Here is an 11,260-nt window from a genome sequence, read left to right on the forward strand (position 1 = left end):
TTGCCTGTTATTTGTATTTTCCTTTAATTTTTTGTTCATTCACTGTGAAAAGTAAACTTGTCGGTCATGTCTAGAATTAGGATGCACTCACAATTACTTGCAAGTCTGTTCGAACTTGGTTTTCAGTTAGAAATAAATGTTACATTATTTAAGAAAATATAATAATAGTAGGTTTTCATATGTAGCACGTAAAACTGCAGGCAACGTTGTCTTTCTTCCTATTCGTCACGCCACCGAGGCTTACAGAAGTTCCAAAACTGAAGAGACTTTTTGCCTATCAAGCAATTACTGTTAATCAGTACTTAGGCTATGAAGAGAGCGTTCATTCCCACCTTTAACACATACTTCAGTTTAATGTTTATTGTTGGTCATCCTGTCAGTCCTGTCTTGTCAGTGTCATGTCTCTCAAGGAACTAGTTTCTTCCACCTGCTAAGTATGGTACCTCTTCAGTAGCCAGAGTTGTGAACCCGCCCGCTGTATAGGCATCCTCTTCAACATTTCACAGTGGCGTTACACGCAAGGACACACAATTTTCCGTCCTGTGATTATTACTTTAATATGAACACGCCTATTTGTCTTACACTTTGTAGGCGGTAATGTTCACTTCTATACTTCATCCGCATAGGGAACGAGATTTGCCGACGTCAGTTAGCGACTGGAGTGTAACGCCATCAATAAAATACCGTAAATTTCTGGAATTTACCTTTTCATTAGAAAGTTACTTGATCATATTTATGACATACCTCCAATGGGCAACTTAAACCTTCTTACCTAGAACGTTTATACCGTAGGGTTGCTATGACGTAGCCAGGTTCTTAAAGTAGATGGACTTTTAATGAACATTTTTTGTACTTGACGTTTTTTATTTTCTTAATTCGTTTAGTACGGGGTCGAGTCAAACTGGATCCACTCATCACGGCGGCCACTGATTGACCTATTGTAGCCTGCCCCGGGTGATTATGATGATGAAGAATTTGGTGGAATGAAGATTGGCAGGGGAAACCGAAGTACTCGGAGAAAACCCGCCCCAGCGCCACTTTGTCCACCACAAATCCCACTTGACCAGACCCGGGATAGAACCCGGGCCGCTGCGGTGGGAAGCCAGCGACTAACCACTTGAGCTATGGCGCCGCCAATACGCTGACAGTAGTTCAGACTCTACAGCGTTGAATTGCTGAATGACAGACAATAATGAATAGGAAGGAATATGGAAGGAAACCGTCGTGGTCTGATTTAAGGTACTACCCAAGCTTTGTCCTGCGTGGACTAAGAAGTATCATGTAAGCCTATCTGAATATTTGGTGTTTCAGCTAATATTCGAACCAGTCACTTCTTGGATACAAGTTAGAAACGTTAGAGTTTCAGTCAGTGGACTGCTTGATGACATAAATCAATGGCTGAACATGTGACATAAAAGGAAGCACCAAATTGTTACACAGAAAAGGTCAGTCTCAAGTCTGAGATGGTAAAATATGGTCGCGAGTCCCAAGGGACTAGGACCCAACAAAAGACTGCGCTGGCAAGGGCCAGCAGCATATATAAAAGACAAACCCGTCCTCTCGTCAAAGGTGGCGCCCCACAGAAACAAGACCGCAACTATCAAACAGTAATAAATATCTGGTCATGAGCTCCAGAAGGGGCTCGACACCAAGACTTACTGACTGACTGACCGTCAGTCGCAATGTGACTTTAATTTTGAATAATATTAAAATAGATCTTAGGGAATCAATCCTGAGAATGTAAATGACGAATTTATTTGTTAGTAATTTTAATCTACCGGTTCTGCTGAGTTTACACAAGAAAATTAGCGTAGATTCTAAAGGGTCCTGAAGATTGCGTATAAAACTTAGCTAAAGCTCAACAAACCGTGGAACCTATAGTGTTGCGAGACGTCGAGGCTCCCAAATTAACTAGACAATCGGTTCACAGATGGCGGTAAGGTTGTCAGCCTCAAGCGCAGGCCGCAATTTGCCCTCAGAAAGAATTCTGGTACTCATTTCTATTAAAGACTTGAGTCGAACCCAAGGCCATAGTGAGGCTGGAAGGATTAGGTAAAATGAAAAATCCAATGACCACATCGGGAATCGAACCCGTGACATCCTGGGTGTAAATAGTCCTTAACAGCTATCGAATTAGTTAGAATTCCTATAGAATTTGTCCATGTACCAAAAATGCACATTTACATAATTTGTAATAATAATTCGTAATGTGATCTATGTATGTTCACGTTATTCCATCATCCTCCCTTTATTTACTCTCTTCACCTAGTATTTTAATCTACCTGGCCATATTTTCTATGTTATGTGTCTTGTAATCAGTAATCACTTGTTTTGTTTATCCTTATCTTGAGAGTTTAAAAGTATAAGTGTATCTCTGCCGAGATTTGTCTAATGTAAGAGAACTCTTCATGTTCCCCATGTTTATGACGAGTTATCCTTTTCTATTATTATTTCATGTGGAATCCCTTTCCTTTTCAAGGCTGTGATTGCCAGTAATACGTCATGCTGCTTAGCATACAGTCAGCTATTACTTATGCCGACTGCTGGGTCCAGTTTCGCTCTCCCGGAGGCTAACTATAACTGCACGGTACGCCACTGATTTCATACGTAATTTCATTTTTACAACGTACAATCATTCACTTCTTTTTTTTAGATGCAAACTGTGTGTTCTAGAAAGTAGAGATAAAGCAGGGGAACTTTTTAGTCTGACTTGTGCTTTATATTCTTCCCCATCAAAATTCTGTCCGAATCTCAGCATTTACATATTGTATTAGTAACTTCATCTCGTTGATTTCTGGCACCATCTGGCGGTAGGGAGTTAAACTATTTATAATTTCAATATCATTTTGATTCGCTTTTATTTCCGTAGCGTTTCCTAAAACCTGTAATTTTGACACGCCATGGACAGTAGTCTGCTTTAACATGCATAATTAACAAGCCATACACTTTAATTTTGTTTCTATCAGAGTCGAGACACTTCTCAATAACAGCGCAAAGATTTTTGTGTAACTGGTTTGCTGCATAAGAACCCACTCGTTACACTTAATTTTATGTTAGCGCGGGATATAAGTGAACAGCTGAATCATGATGACTGCAGGCGTATTCTCTTTCTAAAACACGAATTTCTAAACACCAATAATTCAGTCGCAATATTCCACGTGCTACAGCGCTACTGGTTACCGTATCACAATCATGGCCGGCGAAACATGCAGCCACATGGACCGGCCTTTTTTTAAGGTTCCCACACGTTGCAAGGCAAAGTAATCCCTAAATTAAGTAAGCACACGTCATCAAGACGTGTGGGGAGCGGACATATAGCCCCCCCATTCTTGACCTCAACACGAGATCGAGGTGAGTGGTCAACTTCAGACTCCGGTCACTGTACTTTCGAGGGCGCCCATTCTACTCGTATAGGTAGACTGGGTTAGCCCAAGAGTCGGTTTTGAACGCTGTGGAGAAGAGAAAAATCTCTTGCCCTTGCCGGACCGCACCAGACCGTCTAGTCTGCAGCCCGTTGCTACACCGACTGAGCTAGAAACAGTTTCTGTTTTTCAAGAGCACGGTGTTCTCAATTGGAACGCCGTGTATTATGGAGAAAGCCCAAGGTTTAGGGGGAAAATATTGCCTCCATCTTCAGGATTGAATAGTAAAGGAAGCAGAAAAGCAGTAGAAGCAAGTGGCAAGCTCAGTTTTACAGTCATCGCTCAGATAGCCTCAAATCCAAGAAATTCCTTTTTTTTTTATTTCTGATGAATTTTTGTTCGTATCATGCCAACAATCAAATCATTTATGCAATAATACAAAAAGGCTGATTCTAGGAGTTTTGACATCAATGAAGGTTTTCCTCAGCCTCAAAAATTTCCTACTAAAATCGAAGAAATTTTAATAAAGCTGATCTGGTTTAAACGGAATATGAGGGGGGCGGATTGTTTCATCCCGTGGGGTAACGCTTAGGTTTGTGCCAGCCCTGATTATGATAATATTGTTAGTTTTCATCGAGACTGACTAATTAGTGTTAATTACTGGAACAGTATTTTCAGTTTATCCAAATGGACGTCCATAAGGGCCAGAAGTTTTGTCTGTGTTTCCATAATTGCAGCTATTGCATTTTTAATTTAAAATATAGCATCAATACCTAAAACTAGAACTGCGGACTATAACTAAAGAACCATTCATGGTATGAAGGACCCTAAACATATCCTTATGTCACACTCCATTTTTGGAGCCAGGATATCTCAGTCCATATAACGACAGGCCAAGAGCTGGAAGACCAGAGTTCAACTCCCGGTAGGAGCAAGAGCTTTTTCTCTACACTGCAACGTCCAGACCGGCTGTTTGGCCCACCCAGCCTCATATTCAGTGAGTACCGTGGGGTTTTCCCAGGAGCAAAACCTGCCGGAACTTGAAACTGACTATTGACTTCTATATATACCGAGGTAAAGAATGATATGGCTTTAACTCCATTCAACATACGCGTGGTGCTTATTTAATTAAACACAGGGACAACTTTGCTTTTTAAACTCCATTTATTCTGAACAGAACGAAGTGTTTTCCCCTCTTTTCTCCCATCTCACCAGCCACCACTGTCAGAATCATGTTGCTGACGTCACTCTTTCTCTTGCATAGTGCTTATTTTATTATAGAGAAATTCGCCTGTGATTATGCAGTACTTGTTATCTACTTAACTTGTTTCTGATAGTTGATGCGTATGGACAGACGAGAAAACGTGAAATCTGTCACGATGTACTGAAGGGACGAAGGGCCTCAGTATCTGTCCCAAAGGAACACGTATCGTCACTCACCTGAGACCCTAAGTACAAACGTTGAATGTTTAATGTCCGTCTGGAGCCGAGGATGCTTCCTTTGAGCGTTGCCTGCTGATTGCATGAAGAAAGTATATGGCGTTTTGGAGGTCAATTCTCTGTCTCTCTTCAGGTAGAAGGAAAGTTTCCCTACTCTGCAGAAAACTTCACACGAATTTGGACCATGTCTTAGAGCACTATCTAATATCTGTTTATAATTTTCTCCTATCGTACATCAATTTACTCTTTCACATTTTCTCTCTTTCTGTCTTTTTATCTTTCTGTTCTTTTTTTATCTTCTCCTATTCCTTGTTTCTTTTTTCTATCTCTTTTTTTACAGTCTTTCTCTTCTTTATTCCTTTTATGTGTTTTGTGCCTTTCTGTTTCCCTCCGTTTCTATATTCCTCTATTTCTGTCTTTCTCGCTTTTCATTTTATCCTTCTTTCACGAAGCTGCACAATTATTCATGCATAACGTCCTTTCACACATATGGAGACGATTTTCGGAAGAATTAATTTTTCCAAGTTTTTTTTTTTGGATATACCCCTTAATATCTAGCTGTATAATTGTCAATTNAGCTTAACCTAGTCATGCCGGCCACGGTAGCCGAGAGGTCTCAGGCATGCACTGTCTTCGCTCGCTCGGAAATCGAAATCGTGGGTTTGAATCCTGCTCAGGGAATGGATGTTAAGTGTGTGTGTTTTTTTTCTGTGTTTGTGTGCAGGTAGAGGCCTTGCGACGAGCTGATCACCCGCCCAAGGAGTCCTACCGAATATCTAAGATTTAGTAAACCGCAATGAAACGGAGTTTCATGAAGGTAGGCCAAGGCCAAAATTGGGGCTGTAGCGCCAGAGGAAAAAAAAACCTAGTCATTCCTTCCCAAATGCGCGTGCCTACGAACACCAGCCAAAACATAATTTGGCCGTTCGCGTACANCGGATGTTAAGTGTGTGTGTTTTTTTTTCTGTGTTTGTGTGCAGGTAGAGGCCTTGCGACGAGCTGATCACCCGCCCAAGGAGTCCTACCGAATACCTAAGATTTAGTAAACCGCAATGAAACGGAGAGTTTCATGAAGGTAGGCCAAGGCCAAAATTGGGGCTGTAGCGCCAGAGGGGAAAAAAAAACCTAGTCATTCCTTCCAAAATGCGCGTGCCTACGAACACCAGCCAAAACATAATTTGGCCGTTCGCGTACAGCGATATATGAACGTGTTACTTGTACCATCCTAAGCAATCGACGTTAGCATCGTAATTTCTTATACCTCTCCTTTTAGCATTCGCATGCATGCCCAGCAACTGGCGCTATCTGCGTTTATTACGCCGAACTACCAGCACACCTCTTCAATCAAGGTCATCTCGCTGTTACATTTTAATTAAATAAATATATATATGTTGTCACGTATGAGGGTTTTGCGTGATTAAAAATAAAGGGTTCTGCATTGGATGATTGGATTTAATGACACTTCTTTACAATTACAGTCAATTATAACAGCTCAATATCAATGTCTGCCTAAGACTCTCTCAGTTCCTTACGGGACTACGAATGCCTCATCTTCCACTGTAACTGACTTCGTTCTGATTTACGAATCGGTCACTTCTTCAACTTCCGTTGTCCTCTGACTAACACTCCACAGCTGAACACTCATCTCTCTTAAGGACGAACGACGGCTGACTCTCTCAAATGAACTGAACTAACTTTTTTATAAATTCGGGGCGAACCGAATGTAAGTCGTCATGTTTTACAGCTCCTCTGTTATTCTGTTTTTCTGTCTTTATTCGTAGCCAAGGGAACGTGGTTACCGAACCGTTTGCCCAGCATTGAACTATTACGCGTCTATTTGTTGCAACGGTAACGTTTTTACCGAACCGTTGCCTAGGAAGGGTCATATTGGTCACAATATATGTATATATAGTGATTGCCGGAAGCAAGGAGACCACTCCAAACACTAAGATATACGTGGGTGGGCAATACTAAATTGGATCTTAGAGACAAAGGATGGGATGGTATGGATTGGATTGATTTGGGTCAGGATAGGGACCAGTGGAGGGCTAACATGAACACGGTAATAAATTTTCAGAATCCATAAAATGCTGGGAAGTTCTTGAGTAGCTGTGCAATTGTCAGCTTCTCAAGCAGGGCTCAGGTCCATGAGTTAACTACATGACATGTTGTTCAATAGAAAGTCGAATTTTCTAAGAAGATGACAATAGAAATATAAAATAATCATACCTAGTTCTTCCAGTGGCAGCAGTACCTTGTGTTACAGTTTCAAATGTTTGTTAATTAGAATCTACATCATTTGCGAAACAATTTGCACCACAGCTGTGAAAACAAACTCACGTTGTACCAGTGACGGAAGTATAAGACAAACACAAGTACAGGTGCGAAATTTTCAGTGTTACTTCCCTTTATATTTCACGGTTCCAGCGACCTGCTTTAGGGAGGGGTCATTAAGTAAGGTGCTAAGCAGATGCCACCAAAGCTTTTTATAGCAAGAGCTGTATAAGGGGAAAAGGGAGGGAGGGAGGACAGGAAATTTGAAAGAATGTAAGAAGTCACCCAAGCGTATCGTGTCGTAGTGACGTTGTAAGGGACAAAAAATATGCTTATGAAATATATTAAGCCACATAAACCAGCTACTTTTTATCTATTTTTTGTGGTATAAGGAATTTTAACGGTTTCAAATTAAATTAGATATATTTCTGTCAGATGCGCAGTAAGCTAATGTAGTGTACTGTCAGATATTACTGTTATATGTACTTTTTTTTCCATTCATCATGAAAGCCGCGTCTGAATTCATTTTTATGTTGGACCTAAATTTACCAGCTGTGATAGGTCGCAGACGAAAATAAGTGTGGCGTTCGTTTACAAGAAGTGGTGCACAGCCAAAACTTGACATTTCTCGATCTGACTAGCTTACACCACACCTTAAATTTCCTGTGGCTTCGCCTCTATAATTACTTGTCGCAGAACGAATCTGATATATAGAAAAGTTGGTCTTTACAACTTCGTGTCTCTTGTTTATTGCAGATTAAAGAGCAAAATGCATTGACATTATAGTGGAGTTGGTAGAAGATTTAGGCAATAATAATTCAATTAAATTAGACATTTGTTATTTATTTAAGTACAAATTTATTAGTCGAAAGGCCTTTTACGAAGTGATATGAGTAAAGAAAAAACATATACCCACAAATTAACAACAACAATATACTTCTAAAAGCATACTTTTTTTGCATATTTACAGCATTGTTCGCAAATGATTTTGACCGATTACAACAAAACAAAACTGCAATCTGTAAAGTGTTAAGAGAAGTTTATGAGTCTCGCATGTTGAAATTATTTAGCATTCTGCAATATTAATTCTGCATGCAATAAAATGTTTGAGTGCACTTTCATATTCCGTAAGCAGTTTTATTTTGTTATTTCCGGTTTGAAAATTAAAACCCACTGAAACCCTGACAATAATTTAGAATCCCTCTGTATTACAAACTCTCTCTCTCTCTCTATGGCTCTACAGCCCTTTGGACCTTGGTCACTTTTTCAGTTTCTTAATCTATACACAGCTGGTAGGGCTCCTTGGACGGGGGATGAGTCCGTCACAAGGCCGTTACCTGCACACAGAACAATTCAAACACAGAATAAACGCAGAGAGACATCGATGCTCGAGTGTGATTGAAACTCATGATCCCAACGTTCGAGCCGGCGAAGGCGGTTCATGCCTTAGTCTGAGCTGCCACGGTGTTCGGCTGTGCAAAATTCTGTTTCTCTCTAAATAAGACACATGAAGACAAAATATTCTGAACTTAAAGGTAACAAGTTTGATGAGCGATGACGCGGCCGTCACTGTGTAATTGCGCTAATGTTTAGATTCCTATTTCTCGTCTGTTTTGTTACCCCATGTCCATGCCTTAACTGCAATACCTTTCACTGGTATTTGACTCTTCTCATATTTTGCATAACATTAAATGCGTACTTCTGAACATTATTTTGCCGCAGTATGTAAAAATGATTTCACTTACAGTTATGACTATAACTGAGCTTTCTAAAATTTGTAATGCCATATGTGCTTATTAGACATTTTAACTTTTGGGTTTATAGTTTTACTATCGATTTCTTTTATAAAATAATCGTGCAATTCATTCGTTTATTTGGAAGCTTTTACATATATCATGTTATAAGTATGAAGAAAGCAGTCTTCTGGGATTTGGCACCGTGTATATGTGGTGTTATCCGACGTTTCGGAGGAACGTATCGCCTCCATCTTCAGGGTAGAAGAAAAAANCATGTTATAAGTATGTGTATATTTATATTTCTTAGACAAAGTTTACAAGTCGAGCCACTTCAAAAGTTCGCACGACATACGCTTTAATGGCACATGAATGCATAGGAACAGGTACGCTTCCTGCCTTATCAGTAATTCGGTATAAATTCGTTTCTTTGTGCCTTATTGCTCAAGTTCCTACATGACACTCGTATACAAACGTATGATGCCAGCTGGTTTATTAGCTCCCTCTAACGACAGCAACTGAGCAAATGCCTCCCCACCTATCGCTCAAGGGCGGAAACAGATCAAATTTGAGAAAAGTGGTGTTCTCTTGGAATTCTAGTCGGCGGACAAAGTCCAGAAACTCAGTACTCCCAAATGAGATCTGAAATTCTTGCTGTGATGAATATTAATACTGTGGTCTTCTCGTATGTGAGGCCATATTGTTTGGTAAAAGGTAAAGCTATCCCTGTAACAGGCCATGGAGGCCCATAAGTTTGTGAGACGTTGAGGGTCCCATATTATCTAGACAATCAACTCACAGATGGCGGTAAGGTTGTCAGTCTTACGCGCCCGCCGCCCTTTACCCGCCAGGAATTCTCCTGCTACCCATTTCTGTTAGAGGCTGAGTCGACCCCAGGGCTATTGTGCGGCTGGAAGGATTAGGTCAATTGAAAGAAAAACACCTCATCGGGAGTCGAACCCGCGACCTTCAGTCTAGTAGCATAGTGCCTCAGTCAAGTACGCTACCACGTGCCCACATATAGTTTAGTGGATGCACATATTTCGGAGTAACATACTGCCTCTAACTTCAGGGTTGAAGGGAAAGGCCATATGACTACATTCTTTCGAAAAGTTGGCAAACATCTACCAGAACAAATGGGGTCATATCGCAGAAGACCGCAGTCTCTTGATACTATAAAGTCCGTAAGTAGATATACTTGTGTATGAGAGTGTGCGGATCGAGTAAGTACAAGGTTTCTATGTTCCCTACTAAAAGTAGAAATTATTTCGTTCTGCCATAGAAAACTGGGTAAATTAATGTCTTTATAATTTAAGCAACAAACATTTACAGACTTCAGAATTCCGATCTGGCCTGTCTTATGTGTAATTAGGAAACTGTTTTCATAATTTAGCACTCAATTCTCGAGGCTTAAAGGCAGACAAAAATAGTGAAAAGACCCTGGTCCATTAATACAACATCACATTACTCATTAGGACATATAATTATGAGTTCAATGTCTCTTTCTGGACAATATAAACCAGAGATTTGATTCAAATTACTGAGTCACAATTCAGTTTATGTTTTGATACAGATGCCTATATTCTGGAACCAAGGAATTTCTCATCCTTTGCTCTTTTCTTTTCTTTTCTTTTCTTTTCTTGAAGTTAATCGTCACGTGCTTAGTTTGTGAGGCCAATTTTATACAGTTTTCAGGAAATTGTTTTTAGAACATGTGTATAAAATCAATTTCAAAGAATGTGCTCATACATGTTTTGTAAACTTAATTTCAAATAAAATTTAGAGATGTTAAACGCTTTTATCTATAATCTTGATGAGGAATAATCTTAACTTTCTGTCAAGAATACATTGTATATCCCCTTGTTTATATCGAAGTTTTTAAGCGAATGTTTACGAAAGATTTATTGAATAATGTTTATAAGAAGGAACTGGAAAGAGGGCCCAATTAAACATGGACTCGCAATGGAGTCTAATGTGTAAATAACATCCGTAGGATGGCTGACAATGGGTTCTGTAGTTTTAACTCGGCCGATTTATTATGCGTCCCATTGGTTGCATTGTTGTACAAGTTCTAAGTCAAGAATAATAGACAGACAGCTTTGCTGTTACGTCGCCGGTCCTATTCCAGTGCACCGCGATGAACTATAAAACACTAGACAAATAAGGAAATAATAACAGTTTCATTATAATGAATTCCCAAATTATTTCTTTCTTTCTAGATTTCGTAGTCCAGGCATTGTGGTACAAGACATAAGGCGATTGTGATAATTGTCATCTGTGAAAACAATGAAGAACTTTAAATAATTCATGTTGGCAGATGTTCTTTAAGATATTTCATATTGAAAAATCTGAGTACGAGTGTACTTAGTAGGTACATAATAGTACTTTTTTTTTTCCTTGGCACTACAGCCCCAGTGGGCCTAGGCCTACCTCCATGAACTTCTCCGTTCA

This window comes from Cryptotermes secundus, unplaced genomic scaffold (genome assembly GCF_002891405.2).
Source record: "Cryptotermes secundus unplaced genomic scaffold, Csec_1.0 scaffold152, whole genome shotgun sequence".
In the NCBI taxonomy this organism is placed as follows: domain Eukaryota; kingdom Metazoa; phylum Arthropoda; class Insecta; order Blattodea; family Kalotermitidae; genus Cryptotermes; species Cryptotermes secundus.